This window comes from Bos indicus, chromosome 3, assembly GCF_029378745.1.
Source record: "Bos indicus isolate NIAB-ARS_2022 breed Sahiwal x Tharparkar chromosome 3, NIAB-ARS_B.indTharparkar_mat_pri_1.0, whole genome shotgun sequence".
In the NCBI taxonomy this organism is placed as follows: domain Eukaryota; kingdom Metazoa; phylum Chordata; class Mammalia; order Artiodactyla; family Bovidae; genus Bos; species Bos indicus.
In genome coordinates, this window is record NC_091762.1 from 55614190 (window position 1) to 55634169 (window position 19980).

The 19980-nt window shown below is 39.4% G+C and overlaps 1 long non-coding RNA gene across 2 annotated transcripts in view; it reads left to right on the forward strand.

The window, feature by feature from the left end:
- Positions 1-9418: 9418 nt before the first annotated feature.
- Positions 9419-19980, forward strand: part of LOC139182201 (uncharacterized) — a 629939-nt gene continuing 619377 nt past the window's right edge. For both annotated transcript variants that reach the window (XR_011565811.1, XR_011565813.1), the window contains exon 1: positions 9419-10001. This is a non-coding gene — a long non-coding RNA (uncharacterized lncRNA). The remainder of the gene's footprint in view (positions 10002-19980) is intronic.

The window sequence follows — 19980 nt, forward strand, 5'->3', positions numbered from 1 at the left end:
TTCTCTATTTGAATTCCTTTAACCTAAAACATTCCTTGAAATAGGAATATGTTTAGCACAGCTTAGGTTCATCACCTACCATATACACAGACTCCATGATACTAAAAAATGGGAATTAAGTATCCCTATCCTCAGGATCTCAAAACCTAGTAAATGACTAATAAATAACTACAAAGGATGGGAGGGTGATAAGTGCTTCAGAGGGAGTTTCAACCAGTTTATGAGTTCATAGTGGAAGGAAATATTAATTTAAACTGCATGGTGTAGTACGGAGACATCCGGGAAAACTTCTTAAAGAGGTAGTTTGGGATAAACTCCGAGAGGCATCCTTGATGTTTTTTATACTTATTGACCCAGTCTCAGAACAATGTTTTGAAATATATGAAATATATATTATATATTTATTATATTATGTAATATATTATGTTTATTTTATTATATATAAAATAAAGCACAAAGATAAAATCCAATTCAATTGAACCACAGCTATTGAAATATCAAAAAGTTGTGAAATCATAAAAGGTACACTTCTTTATTATGGAATTAATTTAAAAATTCCAGTTGCAAATCTAATAGCTCTTGTAATATCAAAATAGTGATGAACTCAAGTGAGAATTCATGCTATTTGCAGTGACTGTAATGGGATATGGCTATATCTGATTTCTATTTGTGACAAAGTCACATGTACTTCTAATATATCTATAGTTTATTGCCTATAGATTCATAATAGAAGGAAAGGCTACCCTTCAGTCAGAAGTTAGTGAAAATCAAGATGCAATTTTCTTTAATCCAAGTTCACAAATCCCCTTAATTTTACCTTTGGGCCCTGCATATTTGAGGAGTAGATAGGTATGGCTAAGACCTTTATGAGTGTGTGTCTGAGTGTGTGTGTGTGTGTAGAATGTGCATTGTGTGGAGCAGAATGAGAAAGATGAATGCATAGGAAGAGAAGCAATTGTGAAGGGTTTGACATGCTAGAAAAAGGAATTGTATCAGTGGGGAGCCATCAGTGATGTTTTTGAGCAGAGAACTGACACAAATATATCTTTGTTTTAGGAAAGTAATTTGCAGCATAATGGGAGTTGGGTTACAAGGGCTGGAAGCAGGAAGCCTTTTAGTAGTTTATTGCATTTGGTCAGGAGAAATATATTGAGAGCTTAAAATAATTCAGTAGAAGTGGAAAAGAGAAGACCTAAGCCAGGGACAATGAATGGGCAGATAAAGGGACTTAGTGACTGAGCGACTTCACTTTCACTTTTCACTTTCATGCATTGGAGAAGGAAATGGCAACCCACTCCACTGTTCTTGCCTGGAGAATCCCAGAGATGGGGGAGCCTGGTGGGCTGCTGTCTCTGGGGTCGCACAGAGTCGGACACGACTGAAGCGATTTAGCAGCAGCAGCAGCAGCAGTGACTGACTGAACATGGTAGATGATGGAGAAGAGGGGCAAAAGCTGACTAAATGTTCATCTTGTAACACAGGGAAGATGTTATACAGGGAAAGTGAGTTGAAACAGAGAATACAGTGAAATGGGTAACTTTGTCGCAAAATAATTATAAGTTCTTTGGGGGTATGTTGAAACTTCGAGGACTTCGTGAGCTATTCATGTGAACATCTTCAGTGGAAGTTGGAGATGTGAGTCTAGAACTTGGACAAAAGTTCAGAGCTGGAGATGTAGATTTGGCAATCAAAAGAGAAACAACTGAAATCAAGGGAGTAAAAAAAAATTGCCAAAAAAGAGCCGGGGTGCTAAAGATGAAACCTTGTGTGACTTCTCAGGCTTTGCAAAATATGCTCCAAGAACTGCTTAGCAATGTTGCACATTTAGTCTTTGTTTCCTCAGTGCCACAAACTAAAAAACGTGCTTGCTCTGTTTCAGATATTTTACTTTCTCAAAGTTCAATAAGACTTTGGCTGGCTTTCAAGGAATTAATATTTCTAGTAGGGAAGCCAACCTGCAAACAAATGCAGTTTAGTGCAAATGCTGCATCAGAAGTATGCACACAGAAGATGGGTGACACGGGGAAGGGAGTGATTAACTCCAGCTGGGGTGATGGACAAGGAAGGCTTCTGAGAAGGTGGCATCCGATCTGGGTTTTGAGGAATGAGTAGTAGTTTGCCAAGTGGGAAAGTCATTTTAAGGAGTGGGAATGGGATGTCCAGAAGCTTGGTGTGTTCAAGGAACTGCTTTCCTACTATTGATTCTGATGATCAATCCTCTACTCGTGCCAGGCGACAAGATTTGAATGCTTACAAGACTTGAAGTCCTATCTCTCTGTGACTAGCCCCTCTCTTCATCTTACTCTTCAAGCAAGGACCCTCACATTCTACTATGATACTCTGCTTTATGCGTAGCCCAAGTCTCTTCTGCTGAAATTTAACTCCACTTTCTCTGGTTTTGTTCTTTTAAAATTGGAGATGATTCAGCAATCATCCTTTGTTAAAAAAAAAAAAAATGGCTTACAAAGTAGCCAATAAGGGCAAAGTTAAAAGTAATGTCATGTTCATGGAACATAATTCATCCAAAGTCCTCTGTGCCCCAGCCTTTTTTTTGTCTGTAGATTATATTCCTAATAATTTGTGTCCTTTCATGGAAATTAAGGCCATGTCCAAGCTTATGTTTGCAACTGAAGCATGTCATCACTGTTCATGATACGTCCCAGCTGGTTAAGCTTAGTTTCATAGTAGAGCCATAATTGTTAAATATGTTGAGCAGTATTTGTTAAATAGTAGAGTAATTTTTAAACATGAAAAATCCCATCATGAAATCATGAAAATTGTTAATTTTGTTACTTTATATCTTTATAATATTGTAGGCAGATAGAATTTTCTCCACTTCTTTCTTGGGCCGAGTGAGGTTCTACTCATACTTTCTGGAGCCCTGGCTCACACCTTTTAATTTTTTTTTAAAAAAAGAATGTATTTATTTATTTTTGGCCGTGTTGGGTCTTTGTTGCTGTGCATGGGTTTTCTCTACTTGTGGTGTGTGGGTGCCATTCTCTTGTTCTGTGCAGCCTCCCCTCTTATTGTGGAGCACAGGCTCTAGAGTGAAGGCTCAGAAGCTGTGGGGCATGGGCTTTGTTGCCCCATGGCGTGTGGAATCTTCCTGGACCAGGGACTGAACCTCTGTGCCTTGCACTGGCAGGCAGATTCTCAACTGCTGGACCACTAGGGAAGTCCTGGCTCATACCTTCTAAGGATGACAGAAAAGATTTGAAAAAATAAGCAGATTATAGAGAGTATCAGCCTAACAACAGAGTTCTAATTCAATATATGATCAAACAAACTATCTCTTTTGCATATTTAATTTTGAGCTTGGACTAGGAAAGATTATTTTCCTTCATCTTCTCAGTTACCCTGGAATTTGAAGAGCCACATGTAGTTCCAGTGGGGTGAAAGCTAGTTAGAACCACTAACTGAAATTATATGTCCAATGTCAAGGGGAAAGAGCTGGGACACTGTGCAAAGGGATCAGGAATAAATGAAAAATGAAGACAGAGAGACACCAAGAGGAGGGGCTCAGTTACTGAATGATAAGGAGATTTGAGGAGGAAAATGAGTTTTTCAACAACTTCTGGACTTTATATATAGGCCTATCTAAAAAGACATGTAATTCATATATATTAGCATGTTCAGGCATTTACCTGTTCAGGAAAGACCAATTCACATAAATGCCAATACTCCATGCATAGAAAGTCTACAGGAGTGGAAAAATGTTTGTTCAGGAGCAAAGATTCTATTGTACTTGATAGTGTCTTATATGTAAAAGATGGGGTCTTATACAGATCATGGGGTCAGGGGAGGAGGAAACAGCCTTCTGTTATGAATCCCCTTTTAAGAGATGCAGGGATTGTCTAGATATGGACTTCAACTCCTTATTGAGTCCACTTCTTGTTTGAAATTCTAAGGAGATGGTTCCCACACAACTGGAACCAGCTGAAATCTGGTTTAGCCTCTTATGATCTCCTGCCTTGAACTGATTGATTAAATAATTAAATGTTTGCTGAGTTATGCAGCATGTCCTGCTATGTCCCATGTCCTGCGTAGAAGCTGGGGGAATAAGGATGAGAATAAATAGAACCTTCCCTTGAGGAGCTGAGGGGTATTGAACCGGTAAACAGTATCTACCCTTCTATTCACTGCAAAAAAGAGAAAAAAGGCTATGAAGTCTTTAAAGGATGATGCTTTGCTGGTGGCTTTTTATTAGTGTGATATGTAGCTAAAAAAAGGCTCAGATATGTAAAAAAAAAAATCAATACAAGTCTTCCAGAGACCTACATTTGGTTCATATCTGCTCTCTCCTTCCTTTTATTTTAAACAAGCTTTTATTTGCCTCTCAGATTTACAAGAGTTCCCTTTAGATCCAAGGTTTGTGCTGTTAGGAGTCTGACTTTTCTGAAAGACAATGACAGACACAAATTTAGCTTGACTCATTTATTTACCCCTCTACAGACCAATACCACTAGAAAGCACTGCTTACCCCCATTCTTTGGCAAGGATAGCACTGAACATAACATTGACCATTACTTCTAGGCTCAGAGTGGGGCTCCCTACTTCCAGCTAGTCCTTTTTCTAATCTGCCCTATCCACTGCTATGGTCTTCTTAAAACTTAGATCTGAGTTATATCACACGGCATCCCTTGTACTTGGAATCTGAAAAGAAATGATACAAATGAACTTACAAAACAGATAGGGACTCAGACTTAAGAGAAAGAGCTTATGGTTGCCAGGGGGAAGGGACAGTTAGGGAGTTTGGGAAGGTCATGTACACACTGCTATAGTTAAAATGGGTAACCAACAAGGACTTACTGTATAGCACAGGGAACCCTACTCAGTGTTACATGACAGCCTGGATGGGAGGGGGATTTGGGGGAGAATGGATACATGTATATGTATGGCTGAGTCCCTTCACTGTTCACCTGAATCTATCGCCACATTGTTAATTGACTTTACCCCAATACAAAATAAAAAAATTCAAAAGAATAAAAATGTAAAAAAACAAGCAAACAAACTTAGATCTGATTGGGCAATTCACAAGTCCTGTGGTAGGGAACAATCTGAAGTCCTTAGTGTGGCCTCTACTCTAGGCTCCTTGCAGTAGATCTTTCCAGCTGCATCTCCCTGTCTGGTGGCCACTCTGGGCTTTCTGAACACACTGAGCACTCCCATGAGTGCTTCGTGTTTACTTTTGCTGTTCCTTCCACTTGAAATAGTCTTATCCTCTTAGGCTGTTAAACATGTCAGCGCATTAACATTTATTCATCCTTCAGGACCTGACTTAAATACTGCAAGTATTTTGGAAGAGCCTTTGTGATTTCCTTTCTTGGTATTAGTAATTTCTTTCTCTAAGCCTTTTTTTGTGTGTGTGTGTGTGAGTGTGTGTGTGCTCAGTCCCTTAATCATGTCCAACTCTTTGCGACCCTGATGGACTGTAGCCTGCCAGGCTCCTCTGTCCATGGAATTTTCCAGGCAAGAATACTGGAGTGAGTTGCATTTCCTCCCTCAGGGTATTTTCCTGACCCAGGGATTGAACCCACGTCCCTTGGGCCTCCTGCCCTGCCAGATAGATCCTTTACCACTATGCCACCTGGGCTTCCCTGGTGGCACAGTTGGTAAAGAATCTACCTGCAATGGAGGAGATGAAGAGAAATGGGTTTGATCCCTGGGTCAGGAAGATCTCCTGGAGGAGGAAATGACAACCCACTCCAGTAATCTTGCCCAGAAAATCCCAGAGTAGGACACAACCGAGCAACTAAACAACAAGCTTTTATAGCACTTTGCTTCTATCTCCTATAGCATAAAGATTGTAGAAATTAAGCAGTGTAAAATGCAGTATTTGGCACAATGAAAATATTCATTAGATATTAGCCATTAGTTTTACTTACCACACAATGTCTGAGAGAAACATTTGTCTATATGTGTAGGTAATATGTAAAAAACTCCTCCAATATTCTACCAGCTCTTTAAGAATAAGAAAAGACAATGATTTATTTATTTTAGCGCTTAGAGTCTTAGAATTGTGCCTTGTTAGCTAGGCTAAGTGCAAAAAGCATTGGTTAAAACACTGACTGAGCAAATCTGTTACTAGAATCTAGAGAAGAAAATACAGACTGGAAAGGCTTTTGACCCTCTTATGTGCCAAGGCATTCTGTGGCATTTGATGGGCTTTACCTTATTCAATCCTTAAAACCACCCCGTGAAACATACATTGATCTCACTTTACACAGGAGGAAACTGAGACTCACGGAATTTAAATAATGTGCCCTATGTTAACAGCCAGTGAGAAGAGAAGCTAGAATTTGAAGCTGTTCTATATCTGACACCAGCTCTCAGGCTGTGGTTCCCAGCTTCCCTGACACTCACTGACATCACATTGTCCCCCAGGAAGCATGTAGGCACCAAAATGACTTTTAACAAAGATTACTGATACAGTTCAAGTGAAAGTGAAAGTCATTCAGTCACGTCTGACTCTTTGCAACCCCATAGACTATACAGTCCATAGAATTCTGCAGGCCAAAATACTGGAGGCAGAAGCCTTTCCCTTCTCCAGGGGATCTTCCAACGCAGGGATCTCACCCAGGTTTCCCACACTGCAGGCAGATTCTTTACAAGCTGAGCCACAAGGGAAGTCCAACACAGTTCACAAGCAATTAAAAAAATATTTGTCATTTCAAAGCAAAATTAGATTTCTAGGTTTTTTCAAGATGTCTCAAATCTCTTTGAAACATGTATTTGGAATAGACCATAAAATATTTAAATTGTAAGTTCCCATGGGAACAAATCAAAATTTTAGATGGTAGTGTGAATGAACATGTTGTCAGAGGACCCTAGATGTGTAAAGTCCTTTAATTGCCATTCCAGTGCTAATTTATATACTTTAATTAGATGTGTGTAGTATGCTTTGTTTAAAAAAAAAAAAAACAAAAAACGGAACCATATGGATGCTGCCTCATTTTTATCTGAGTCCATCCAGGGGCTGTAAACCTTAAAGTGATGTTGGAACCCAGCACCCTTCCATCTGCTAAGAAAGGTGAGAACAATAAGTCTTGGGGCAAAGGCTGAATATACATGAGAGGAGTGTAGTCCTGCACTACTCTTTGCTTCCACGTGCCTTGGACTAATTTGCTTTGACTAATAATATAATCTGCAAAGTAAGAAAGCCAAGTGATTTTTACCTATCTTGCTGATTACATGGTTTGGAGTAGGAATGCTTTTGGTTTGAGGTAGCTTTTTTTCATTTACCTTAAATATGAAACAATAAGCAATAGGATTTTCTTGAGAGAGAAAACTATCAAGTAGACCAGAGAGAGAAGAGGAATGGATTCTAGTGTGGGAAAGCAGAACAGCTCAGGCTCTGAGTTTGAGTTTGGGTTTGTGACTTAACAGCTCTGTGGTTGGCTGTCAGCAAGCTTTGAACCTCTCTGAAGCTCAGTTTCCTCATTTACAAAATGAGATAATACCTTCTTCCTTGCCAGGTGATCATGAGATTTAAAGTGTGTCAAGTGTCTGGTGTTTAGCTAAGAAATACCTGATACAATTATGATAGTTTTTATTCTGATTGAAAGAGCTTGTTTTCTAGTAGGGAAGCAGGGAAGTAGGGGCTTCCCTGGTGGCTCAGGTGGTAAAGGATCTGTCTGCAATATGGGAGACCCAGGTGGCTTGGAAAGATCCCCTGGAGAAGGAAATGGCAACATGGTCAAGTAGTCTTGCCTGGAAAATTCCATGGACAGAGGAGCCTGGCAGGCTACGGTCCATGCGGTTGCAGAGTCTGACATGACTGAACGACTAACACCCACTGTTCCAGCAGTGAAAGGTTCTGAAAAGTATCAGGATTCAGGACAAATCTGGTTCATGTTGATGATAACTCTCAGTGCATTTTTCTTATTTCTTTGCCCTTCTCATGTCCCTGGCTTTCCTTGGGTTAAATTAATGTCCCAGACTCACTCTTATCAGACCCTCTCTTTTGTTTTTTCCTTTCATCCATTTAGACAAAAGAAACTGGCGGTGCTAATCAGACCAACTAGTCACAGACAGGCTTTGTCTGGAAGTCAAAAATCACTTCTCTTTCCTTTGCTCTGTCCAACTTCCTCCTCTGGTTGTCTCAATCTCTACATGTCAGTAATAAAATAAATTGTGAGACAGATCAACAAATGCATCACCTTGACACTTTGGTGAATGAAGACATAGCTTTGAATAATAGACTTGGCCAAAGTATCATCCTAGAGGCGTCCAGTTCTGTTCTTTACGAAACAGTTTCTATACCAGAAAACAACTGGTAGATACCTCCCTCAAACTGAGTATAATTCTTATAGATGTGGACAAAGGAAGCTATTTTCCTGAGGGATTCATTAAATTTTGATTAGCCTCCAATACATTTGTTCTGAACTACATGGAGGATTTCCCCCAGGCCAGGCTGGGGTTGCCAGCTGTGACAGAGATGGACATTTAATTTGTTTCTGATTGGGTTGTCATGGCTGGACATTTGTCATTTGAGAGTTCTTCTTTACTCCTTTCCCCCAAATCTACTTCTAACAAGAGAAATCTTTTAAAAATAAGGTAGATTAAAAATTGATGATGTGGAATATGTACTGAGTTGCTTTCTATTTTACTTAGTGAAAATCATAATTTTAGGGGCCAGCAATTAAAATTCCTGACTCTGCTACAGAAAAAGCTCAGATCACTCACAAAACACCCCAGTAATCTTGTCCCGTGTTCTAGGGAAGATTTACTAGCAGGCCTGTTCAGTGAGGCACATACAAGTTCATTACCTTTATAAAACACTCTACAGGAATTTTACTAGTATCCAAGGCAGTGTTGCTAGTGGTTTCCAGCTATACATTTTTACAAAAAACAAAAAGTAACCTGTCCTGTGTTAGCCTTGTGTATGGTCTTTTTTGCATCCTTGATAATCTTCAAAACTCAATCATTTATGCTAAATCCTATAATCATGTGTAAAAGCTAGCAACCTGCTCCTACTGTTGGATTTCACTGTCCTTGTATTAAGAACTGCTTTAAGAATGCATTGTCTAAGCTGGAGTTTGCTCCCTTGCACTTCAGCTCAAACAACATTTCAGCAGAGATATAGGCACATATTCTGACTTTTGAGTTGCTGGACAGAAGGTCAACTGGGGTTTGCATGACTCAATTTCTCAACAGCAAATTGGGCAGGAGTGATGCTGAATGTTTATTTTAACGTTCTCCCTGGCCTTCAGCATGAGTCTTTGGTAATCTCATGTCAGACATTTGCTGAAATATGGCAGTTTTGATACTCATATTCTTTTCAGAGATTAGACTTCAAAGAACTTTTAAACCCATGATTCAGTTTGGAGCTCCTTTTGTGACCATAGCTTGATGGGGGTTCACCCACGTGCTTTGGAAACTTGAAACGGTCCCTCCCTCATAGTCGTCACTGACCAGGCATCCGTCTGCCCTGGTCTTGAGCTCTGAGTTGAGACATCCTGATCTGTGATACTTCTCTTTCAGCTTTCAGGTTAGTTTGGTCTAGTTAGGACAGAGGTACTATATTAAATAGATTTTATTTTGATTTTGTCTGTTTGAAGTGGGTGCTGTGTGATTATCTGTATAGAATACGAAAGTGAAAGTGAAGTTGCTCAGTTGTGTCCGACTCTTTGCAACCCCACGGACTGTACCCTACCAGGCTTCTCCGTCCATGGGATTTTCCAGGCAAGAATACTGGAGTGGGTTGCCATTTCCTTCTCCAGGAGATCTTCCTGACCCAGGGATTGAACCCAGGTTTCCTGCATTGTAAGCAGAAGCTTCACCGTCTGAGCCACCAGGGAAGTCCAATGGCCAATATTTGGCTCCATCACCAACATCCGCATGCCCATAGGATCCCTGGGTTGGTTTGTACTATGAAGACTGCGGTTTGGTTCCAGACTCACTCTGAGAAGAGAGGTGGACTGAATTAGCTACAGTGTGATACAATGTGCGCATGCGTCACAAAGACCATCCAGGCACACACTGAAGTGAGCACATGAATGGTAAGCCCTTGCATATTTTTGTTTCATGAGAAGTTTCTGCGAATGGAAAGAGCATTGTACCTGGAGAAGAGAGTTTCTAGTCCTGGCTTTTCTGCTAGCTAGCTGTGACCTTATTTAAGTCATTTAATTTTTCTTAAGCTCAGGTAGGATGTCTGTCAATGAGTAAGTTTTACTAGATGATTTCAAAGGTTCCTTTTAGCTCTAAAAAAAGCTTTTGATTCTCATAAAGGGATGTTTTATTTGATTGTGACATTTCATTTGGCACCTTATTCTGTACAGATGTCTTAACTCAGAGTATTTTGGTTCTTGTAGATTTAATACATGGAATTTATCATTCTATTAATGTTCCTTGGAATAAAATGCATGTCTGTGTATCTACCTGCTCTCACATTCATAATATATATTACATCTTTTTAATGTACATCGTGAGAAATGCCAGTGGAACTAAATGAAATATTATTATTGTTGCATTCATTCTTACCAACTCTGTAAGGCTAGATGAATTAAATAAGGAATGACATGTGCTATTGAAACTACATTTACCATATACTCAGGTGTCTACATGCTGCATAAATACAGATATTGAAAATACTTTGGGTTTTCTTTACTTAGGGCCATAAAAATTTCCAACTTGAAAATAAACTGAAAATAAATGGATGATTTGATTTTTTAAAACAGAAGTCTGAACAATTGGTACACACCCATGTCCCTGGGCAGATAGCACAGCTGGGGGCCCCTCAGTGCCTTTTGTCCTACACCTGGTGATGGAGCAGCTAAGGGGTGAGGTAGATATCAGAAGCACAGGTTATAAGATTATGAATAGTGGCAGATGATGAACTGAGGATCAAGAAGGCTGTGGGGACTCCTGAGAACAGAAAAGCCAGGGATAGTTGATCTCCTGCTCTCTATACCCTTCAGAACATTTTGCTTTTCCCCTTCTTTCTGTCCTTTATTTTCAGCCAACTGTTTGAGCAACTTCTCATCTTACTTCCACTCTATACAGACACTCTATTCTAATTTTTTGAAATCTCACTTTAACATGAATATTTTTAGAGTTGAATAGTAACTCCACACCAGAAAGAATTTTACCTTGACATTTTTATATTTGAAGAATATAAGAAAAGACTTGGGAGGCAAGGGCTAGAAAGCAGGACATGGATTTCCATTTTGGGAAATGGTACTTAGAGTTTCCAGGTGGCTCATTGGTGAATAATCCAGTGGCCAATGCAGGAGAAAGAGGAGATGCAAGTTCGATCACTGGGTTGGGAATATCCCCTGGTGGAGGAAACGGCAACCCACTCGGGTATTCTTGCCTGGAGAATTCGATGGACAGAGGAGCCTGGCAGGCTACTGTCCCTAGGGTTGCAATGAGTGAGACACAACTGAGCAAGCATTCGTGCACGCACATGTGCTTAGAGTTTGCATTAGCAATTCTCATTTTAGGCAATCCCTTAAAAATGACTTAGTGATGTCAGAATGTATTTTCCTTTGATTTTTAACTTTCTGAAAACTGTGAAATAATTTATATAAAATAAAGTATACAAATCTGAGGTGTACAGCTCCACACACACACACACACACACACACACACACACTCCTTAACATCCCAGAAGGCTACTTTGTGACCCCTCTCAGCGTATAAATTCATCAATTTGTATTTCTTAATCTCTTGCAACATGTTTAAAAGAAGGCTTATAGTTGTTTAATTCAGAGATACTGCTTAGAAAAAATATATCCCAATAGCTTCATTTTAAGAAGCAAAAGCCAAGCCCTAGAAAACTTGTTTGGATAACATTGTTTGAGTGTGGGGTACAAGGCGCTCACTATTTCAAGATAATTCCAAGAGAAACTATTGCTGTGACCTACAGGTATCTTTTTACTGAGGGTCATTGCAAGCCACAATAGAATTCCAGTGGTCTCATTTGCAATCACACTCATCCTCAATAGCCATATTTGTGGCTTCCTGAGTAATGAGGTGATTTATCATGGTATGTCAGCCATAGAGAGTTCAATATAAATGAATTTAGTTTCTTTAAAAAAGGTATTTATATCTAAGCACTTTCACAATAATCTGACATTGCCCTTTAAAGGTAAGCACATATTATGTGATTTGCATATGAAGGAAGCAGGCATTACTCTTGCTTGACTGACTGTCAGCTTCAGCCCCTGCACCTGGTAGTCCCCAGGTCTGTCATTGTTTCCATGATAGAGCTCATTTTTCAAGGGTTAATAACATAGACCTTAACATTCACATTGGGTTGAAACTTGGCAACCACTATGAGTATACAGCCTAAGGAGCTGATTTTAAACAAAAATGGTTTAAATTGATTTACCCTTTTCAAATTAGAGTATGTCAAAATAATGGTACTTTGCTTCAGTACTAATGCTTTACAGTTACTTAATATAAAAATTTGTAAGCTACTATTCCCAGGTAGTAATTCGGGGGATGCCAGCTACGGGACAAGGTAAATAGAGATTGGTTTCCATTGAGAATTCCAAAAGGAATTTGCAAACTTTGACCATTTTTCTTTTGTAATATCACTTTAAAAGCAGAGATGTGATTGCCCTTACCTCTAATAGAAGGAAGCAGCTGTGGAAATAAACACAATTTGAAAAGTGGAAATAAAATGTTGGCAATCATGTTTGGTTGTATAGCCTTCTGATTTCAGGATGGGTTCCTTTCCACTCAGCACCTCTGAATGGTATTTGAACCGGGCTAAACCCGGGTGTGCATAATTGTTCATGGTCTTTCACTTTTCAGTTTTAAAAACTCCACATAGAAAAAAGAAGGGAATATTTGCATTTCTACTATAGTACAATTTTTTGCTGCTCTGTTCAAATGTGCATTTCTATTTTATATACATTTATTAAAAATATAAACTCTTCCATCCTCCTTACTGAGCCAACAGAATTTAACTCTTGACACTCATTTTTATCTTTTTAAAGAGACTTAGATGTGAGCATATTTGTATATTTAAAGTACAGCCACATTCTAAAGAAAAATGCTACTGGGAAATTTCTACACTGAAGCCATCTTCTCAGTGAGAGAAGAACTGGACTAATGAGGACATCATACTGTCAGTTTTCAACTTTGATCAATTTTTGATTGAGCATGATACCAGACAGAATTTTGGAGAGGGAGTTCTTACATCCGTTAGACAGTGAGACTGAGTTATCACGTGTCAAAAGATGCAACTTTATTCTACTATTGTTCAAAGACGTGGCTGAGGACAGCTGTAAAGCGGTTAGAATTACAGAGTGATTTGTAATAAATTAGATGCTGGGATCTAATAATAATATAGTATCTTCCCCAGCATCTATAATAAAAGATGATGGGAAACATAGAAGGCAGGAGGAGAAGGGGATGACAGAAGATGAGATGGTTGGATGGCATAGTGACTCAAAGAACTTGAGTTTGAGCAAGCTCTGGGAGATGGTGAAGGACAGGGAAGCCTGGCATGCTGCAGTCCTTGGGGTCACAAAGGGTCAGACACTATTGAGTGACTGAACAACAACAGTATTACAGAGTGATCTGTAATAAATTAGAGTTGTGAGACTGGAGGAATACAGTCTAGATAAAGCCAGGTACAGAGGAAATGACATTAGCCTTGGAGCCACACATTTTTGGATTCAAATTGTTTTTACCATATATTAGGTTATTTGTGCAAACTTGAACATGCTAATTATCTTTGCTGATTCTCAGCAAGGTGTTAGTGGTTACTGTATTTCAGTGTTTTTTTTTTTTTTGTAAGAATTAAAAACAATATATGTAAAGCATTTGGTGCATAGTAGTTGCTTAATAAATGGTGAATGTTATTATGATGATGTGTTTGTAAGCATTTAGAAAGTGAACTTATAAGTCATGGAGAGTCTCTTCCAGTTGTATTACCTCCTGTTGAGAGGTCTCAGGGTGCACTTACATTCTCAGTTTTCTTGGTGGTGACTTCTTCAGAAATCTTCACAAGTTTTCTTCATGACTCTCACACTCAGGAAAGGACATGTCACTCAAAATGGGCTGTCCAGAGAAGTATGTATGGCATTTATACAGATGGCATCTGGCCAACCAATCAGAAGTTTAAATTCTAGTCATATAGAAAATAAGAGGATTTCCCTGGTGGTGCAGTGGATAGGAATCTGCCTGCTAATGCTGGGGACATGGATTCGATCCTGGGTTTGTGAACCATGGTTTGGGAAGATTTTATATGTTGCAGAGCAACTAAGCCCATGTGCTGCAACTACTGAAGCCCACTTGCCTAGAGCCTGTGCTCTGCAACAAGGGGAATTACCATAATGAGAAGCCCCTGTGCTGCAAGGAAGAGTAGCCCCTGCTTGCCACAACTAGAGAAAGTCCACATGCAGCAACGAAGACCCAGTGCAACCAAAAAGTAATTAAATAACTTTTTTTTTTTAAGAAAATAAGGCAGGAGGGTGGTAAAAGCAGAATGATGTACAGAGAAAAGGCAATGAGCAACATGAGTTAGAAAGAAGAATAGAAAGAAGCCATAATATGGTGACAGTAAACAAGTCATTTGTGCCCAAAGTGGGAAAGTAGAACTTCTTTGAAAAGTTGTGCCACAATAATGTAGGCCAATTGAGTCATGAGCAATAGACACATCTTTTGGACGGGAGACTCTATGAGTAGCACTGAAGGATTCCCTGCTCCCTGTGTCTAGAATGATTTCCATTTCTCCTGCAGGCCTGGTTCTATGATGTCTTTATATGAGCCTGTCTCTTATTCCCCATTTATGTTACAACAAATTCCCTTTAACTGAAGTAATTTCAGTGTGTCATCTGAAAAAGCCCAGTGAATAATGTTGTTTGATCTATAGATCAAGGTAACTTAGGGAAAAAATCCTAGATATTTCTTCTAGGGTTCAAGTCATGGATATGTGAAGGGTGTGGTGTTTCTAGACCATAAGCTACAAGTAATGGAGAAGTGGAAGATGAGCTGGAGAGGTCAGTAAGACAAGCTCATGGAAGCAAATTGCAAAATGTGGAGGAGCTTGGACAATATCTTATGGCTGCAGAAGCCCTTAGAGGGTTTTTAAGAAGGGAAAGATATGGGTGGATTTTTTTAGGCAGATGGTTTTAACTAAAGGGAGACAGACATAGAGACTGCTAAGTAGATTGACTTCTGATCGCCAGGGCTTTAAATAAGTGAGCAGCTAGAGAAATGGAAAAGAGGCTATGGTGTTCAATACAATTTTAATTGGCTAAGTCTGAAATATCTGATTAATGTAGAAAGGGAAAGGGGCAGTCCATGATGAACCCCAAGTTTCTAATCTGTGTGCTTCAAAGGATTGGGGTGATATCATTGTTGAAAGTGAATCAGCTGGAAGAGATGGATTTGGGAGAAGATGAGAAATGCCATTTTGGATATGCAGTTTATGATGTCGACAGGACATCCAAGTAGAGTTGTTCAGGAAGCAGTTATATGTATAAAGTGAAGTCTAGGGGGGACGTCAGGGTAGGGGTAGAGAACACTCTCACCTTCATGTGATAGCTGAAGTCTGAAGGGTGGAAGAGATTATGTAAGAGCTGAGGAGGACTAGTACTCAGCTGGTCAAGAAACACCACTGACAGAGGAGGCAGAAGAAGAGGAGCCCATGTCAAAGGACAGAAGGGCTAGTCAGAGTGAAATGAAGAAAATCAAGAGAAGATGGTAAAATTAAAGCCAAGGGAGGCTAGAGTTTTGCTGAGAAGAAAGTAATTCTTCAACATAATTCAATGTAGCCATGAAACACAGAAAGGTGACTATTGAACCCAGGGCAGTTTCAGTAGAAAAAGGGTTAAGGAGACGTTATAGTGGAGCTGTGAGTGAAAATGAATGAATACTGCTCTTTTGAAAAGTTTTGAAGGAGATATGATGGGGGAAGAGAGAGGCTGGGACACAGTTGAGGGAGATTTAGGGACAAGGGAGGTATGGAATCAGGGGAACTTTTTTACTTTTTTCATATGATGGGAACAACTTGACATTGTTTATGGGCTGACAAGGAGACAGACAGTAAGGAGACAGGACATTAACTTGAGATTAACGTGAGATTTAAGTGAGAGAGCATTCAACTGGTTAATGAAGTCCCAGAAGAGGGAGAGGAGTCTTCAAGGAAAACTTGTTTCATTCTCTGAGTCCAGAGGAAAAGGGTCAATGTGGGCGGCCATAGACACACTCATATTAATAGACTGTGGTGGCTATGGTGGAATGGAGAGCTAGAGGATGAGGTCACGACTATGAATTCAGTTTTCCCAGTAAGGAGGGAGGCAGTGTCAACTGCTGTGAGGGAGAGGTGCAGGATTGAGCCCTTGAGGAGACTGCAGGAGTCTGGAATTAGCGGTTGCTTTCAGGAGTGGGAGAGGGAGCTGCTTATAAGCAGATAAATTGTTTAACAGAGCTAGAGGGCAGAGAAATTCAGAGACCATGACCATGTGGGATGCCCTTCTGCAAAGTTATGTGAGATTCTGGGGTGGCGATACTTAGCTAGTATCTTAAATCCACAGTCAGGTTTTTCATGTGTGGTCACTCAAGTACACATTTTCCTCATTGGATTCATTCCAAAGGCAATTTCGAAAGAACTGGGAGAGCTTCACACTGAGATAGTGACGTTTGGGCTGGGCACTGTGGAGTGATGCACATCCCTGTCTCACATACTGTTTGGTTTTCCAATTTACACCATATTCTCCTTTGGAGGACATACGTTTGGTTTTTAAATAAAGCAAATTCGAATCTGGGGGGATATTTTAAAGAATTTATTACCACTTCTTGGGCAACTTGGATTTTCCAAGAACCAAAATCATTACTGCAGGTATTGCCATTTTTTTTTCTGGTAGAAATACATTCATGCATTAGCTCAGGCACAAACACCTAAAACAAGGGGATTTACAGTAGTTAACACTTGGGCCCTGCTGATTTGCTGGCTGCGTCATCCTTACAATCAGCTCCTAAAAAGAGAGAAGTGGTTCTATAGAAAAAAATAAGGGTTTATCTGAAGTTTACTCCCAGTTCCGACTGAATGCCATTTTGCTTTTGAGTATGAAAATGCTAGCAGAAATCTTTTTTTCTTTTATTTTTTAAATGTACACTTTTGCTCTCTTTTTGCTCTCCTGACTTCTAGCTGGACCTGTAAAGAAACGTCAAACTAGCTATAGAGTTGTGTTGTGGGCAGTAATGGCTCTTTTAACAGCAGAGAATAGAAAGATCTCAAAGTGAAGCGCCTATTGTTGGGAGACTTGAGCCTGCCCTGGCCAACTTCCAAGTCTGAGTTAGTTTGGATTACACTTGGATTGGGTAGCATTTAATTCTGAAGGGAAGATTTGAATCAAATTGCTCACCTCTCAAAATTTAACCACCCCGGGGGGAAAACGGTGTTAAACGCCTGATTCTCAGTAATAATCATAATAATACAACATTTACTCTTTTCAAATTTCCTGTCTTTAAGCCTTTGCCTTAAACACTACTCAAAATTTTCACATGTGGCTATTTGGAAATAGAATCCTTTTTTTTTTTTGCTGTTATTGTGTAGTAACATAATCGCATGCATTATTTTTAGATATGCAGTTAGTTTGCCTCAAAAACATTTACCAAATAATTTGCCTCTAGATTTCAATTAGCAGACTTGCCTATATTAGCATTGCAAATGGAGTGGCCAAACTATATTATCAGAGTGCAAGGAATTATCTATGACACAAAGGCCACACCAAAACAGATAAGTGGCTTGTCATATAAACATTTATGAGCCAGTGGAATGACAGTCCTCATTTGAAAGCATACAGTATAAATTTGGCCCATACCACAGTGGGTGTGAAAATTGCAAGGTAAAATAAAACAGATGAGACCATTTAAGTTTGAAATGGAAGAACAGATCACTGGCAACAGCTATTTACTTTCACAGTCACTAAAATAGGGTGTTTTGTTGTGAAAACTATCAATACAGGGTGATGGATACCCTGCTTAAAGTGCCAATATGATGCCATTCTGAACTGCAAAACGATTTCATTACAAGTGTATGGGGAACCTTTAAACATGACATTACGATGCGACTATAATGTAGGATAACAATGGAAAAACAATTTCAGAGTAAGTGTAAGGAGACTATAACCATGCAGTTAGAAGGCCACTGGAATGTGAGATTATAATAGCTCAACATTAAAATGGTGAAAAGGAGACGGTCAATTGCTTTTTTTTTTTAAACTGGGAATAACCTAGACAACATTTATACTCATGAATAGTACAACCATGGGATGTACTTTAGGGAGGAGGGAAACTCGGTACAATGTATCCAGTTCTTATCCCTATTTTGAAGCATATTCCCACCTTTTCCCCCTTTTCTGAGGTTAAATTGGAGACACTTTTGTCTGACTTTATCATTCTCCTTTAACTTTACCGCTTTGAAACTCTGTTCCAAGTTCATAAACATTCTATTTCTCACTCTTGTCTAGCCCTGCATCTTGACTATTAACCACCTATGGGGTAAAATTTGAGTTCCCTGAGAATGGTTTCCTATTGCCCATCTTAACCTCTCTGACCTCTAGTTCTCCCAGGACTTCAGCTGAAATCTCATCATTATTCTTTTTGTTCTAAATGGAATTTTCATTTTCAAGAGTATCTGATAAATTGAAGTTGAAGAAACACTGATAAATTTATAAAATGTTGTTATCTATTTGAAGGGTAACATATTAAACTTGAACAGTCTAAGAAGCCTAGACTTTGTCCTCAGAAAGACCTGAGTTCATATCCTGGCTCTCAAACTGAGTTGTATGTGAATTCAAAGATTTTTTCTACGCCTTACTTTCCTCATCTTCATAGTGGGACTAATATCAACTCTTAATTCCTAGGCTATTTGCAAAATGAAAATGATACCATGTGTCAAATGCCTTTCAGAGTACCTGGCCTACATAAGCTCTCTGTACAGATGTAGAAGAAGAAAAAGGAATAATCAGGATCCTAGGGAGTGAAGAAAAGTAGAGAGAAAGGAGTTTCATGATCGTGTGAGGGAGAGGGTTTCTCTCTAATTTTACTAATTTACAATTTCTTTTTTTTTTTAGTTAAAAATTTTTTGGGACCTTGCTGCGTGACATAGGGGATCTTAGTGACATGAGGGATTGAATCCACACCCTCTGCATTAGAAGTGCAGAGTCTTAACCACTGGACTGCTCTGGAGGTCCCTAAAATTTCTTTTTGAGTCACTTCAGTTTTAATTACAGTCTCTTGGTTTTGATTATCTAAGGCACTTGTATTTTCATATCCCTTCCTGCTGTTCTACCTTTTTAGGTTGCTGTGTTTGTCCATAATTACCATTCCACTTAGTGCTGCTGTTTCTAGGCTGGTGGAAAGTCTGTCCTCAGGACATGACTATGGCCGCAGCTTGACATGTCTGTCACTGGGCCTCTTTTCTCTAAGCTTCTAGCTTGCTGGGTGCTACCTTACATAAAGGTATTTCATCTCAGATCACCTGGGGCTGTTGTTTTCTAGCTGTTGAGGTTATACAAAATATGCAAACATGTATTTTGTCACATCCTTGAGCCAGTTTTAAATCTATTTATCCATCTTACACTTAAAGGCAAATTCACCAATAAGATCAAACATAATTTTGTTAGTATAGGATAAAATATTTTCTCCCCAGAGCTCTCTTCTGTTGCTGCTGCTGCTGCTGCTGCTAAGTCGCTTCAGTCGTGGCCAACTCTGTGCGACCCCATAGATGGCAGCCCACCAGGCTCCCTCATCCCTGGGATTCTCCAGGCTAAGGACCTTGATTTTAACTATGGCATTAGTTTTAGTCTAAGGCTCTTTTAACATTAACAGAATGTTCTCGTGAAGGAGTTACCTGGCTCTAAAAATATGTTCTTGGATGATTCAGGTTTAATGGCTTCATTCAGCATACCATTGGCTTATTTCCTTAAAAGTCCTTCCATAAGGATGAATCATCAAAGGAATAACTCACTAAACTTGAACTCCTTGAGACCAGGGCTCATGATGAACATACAT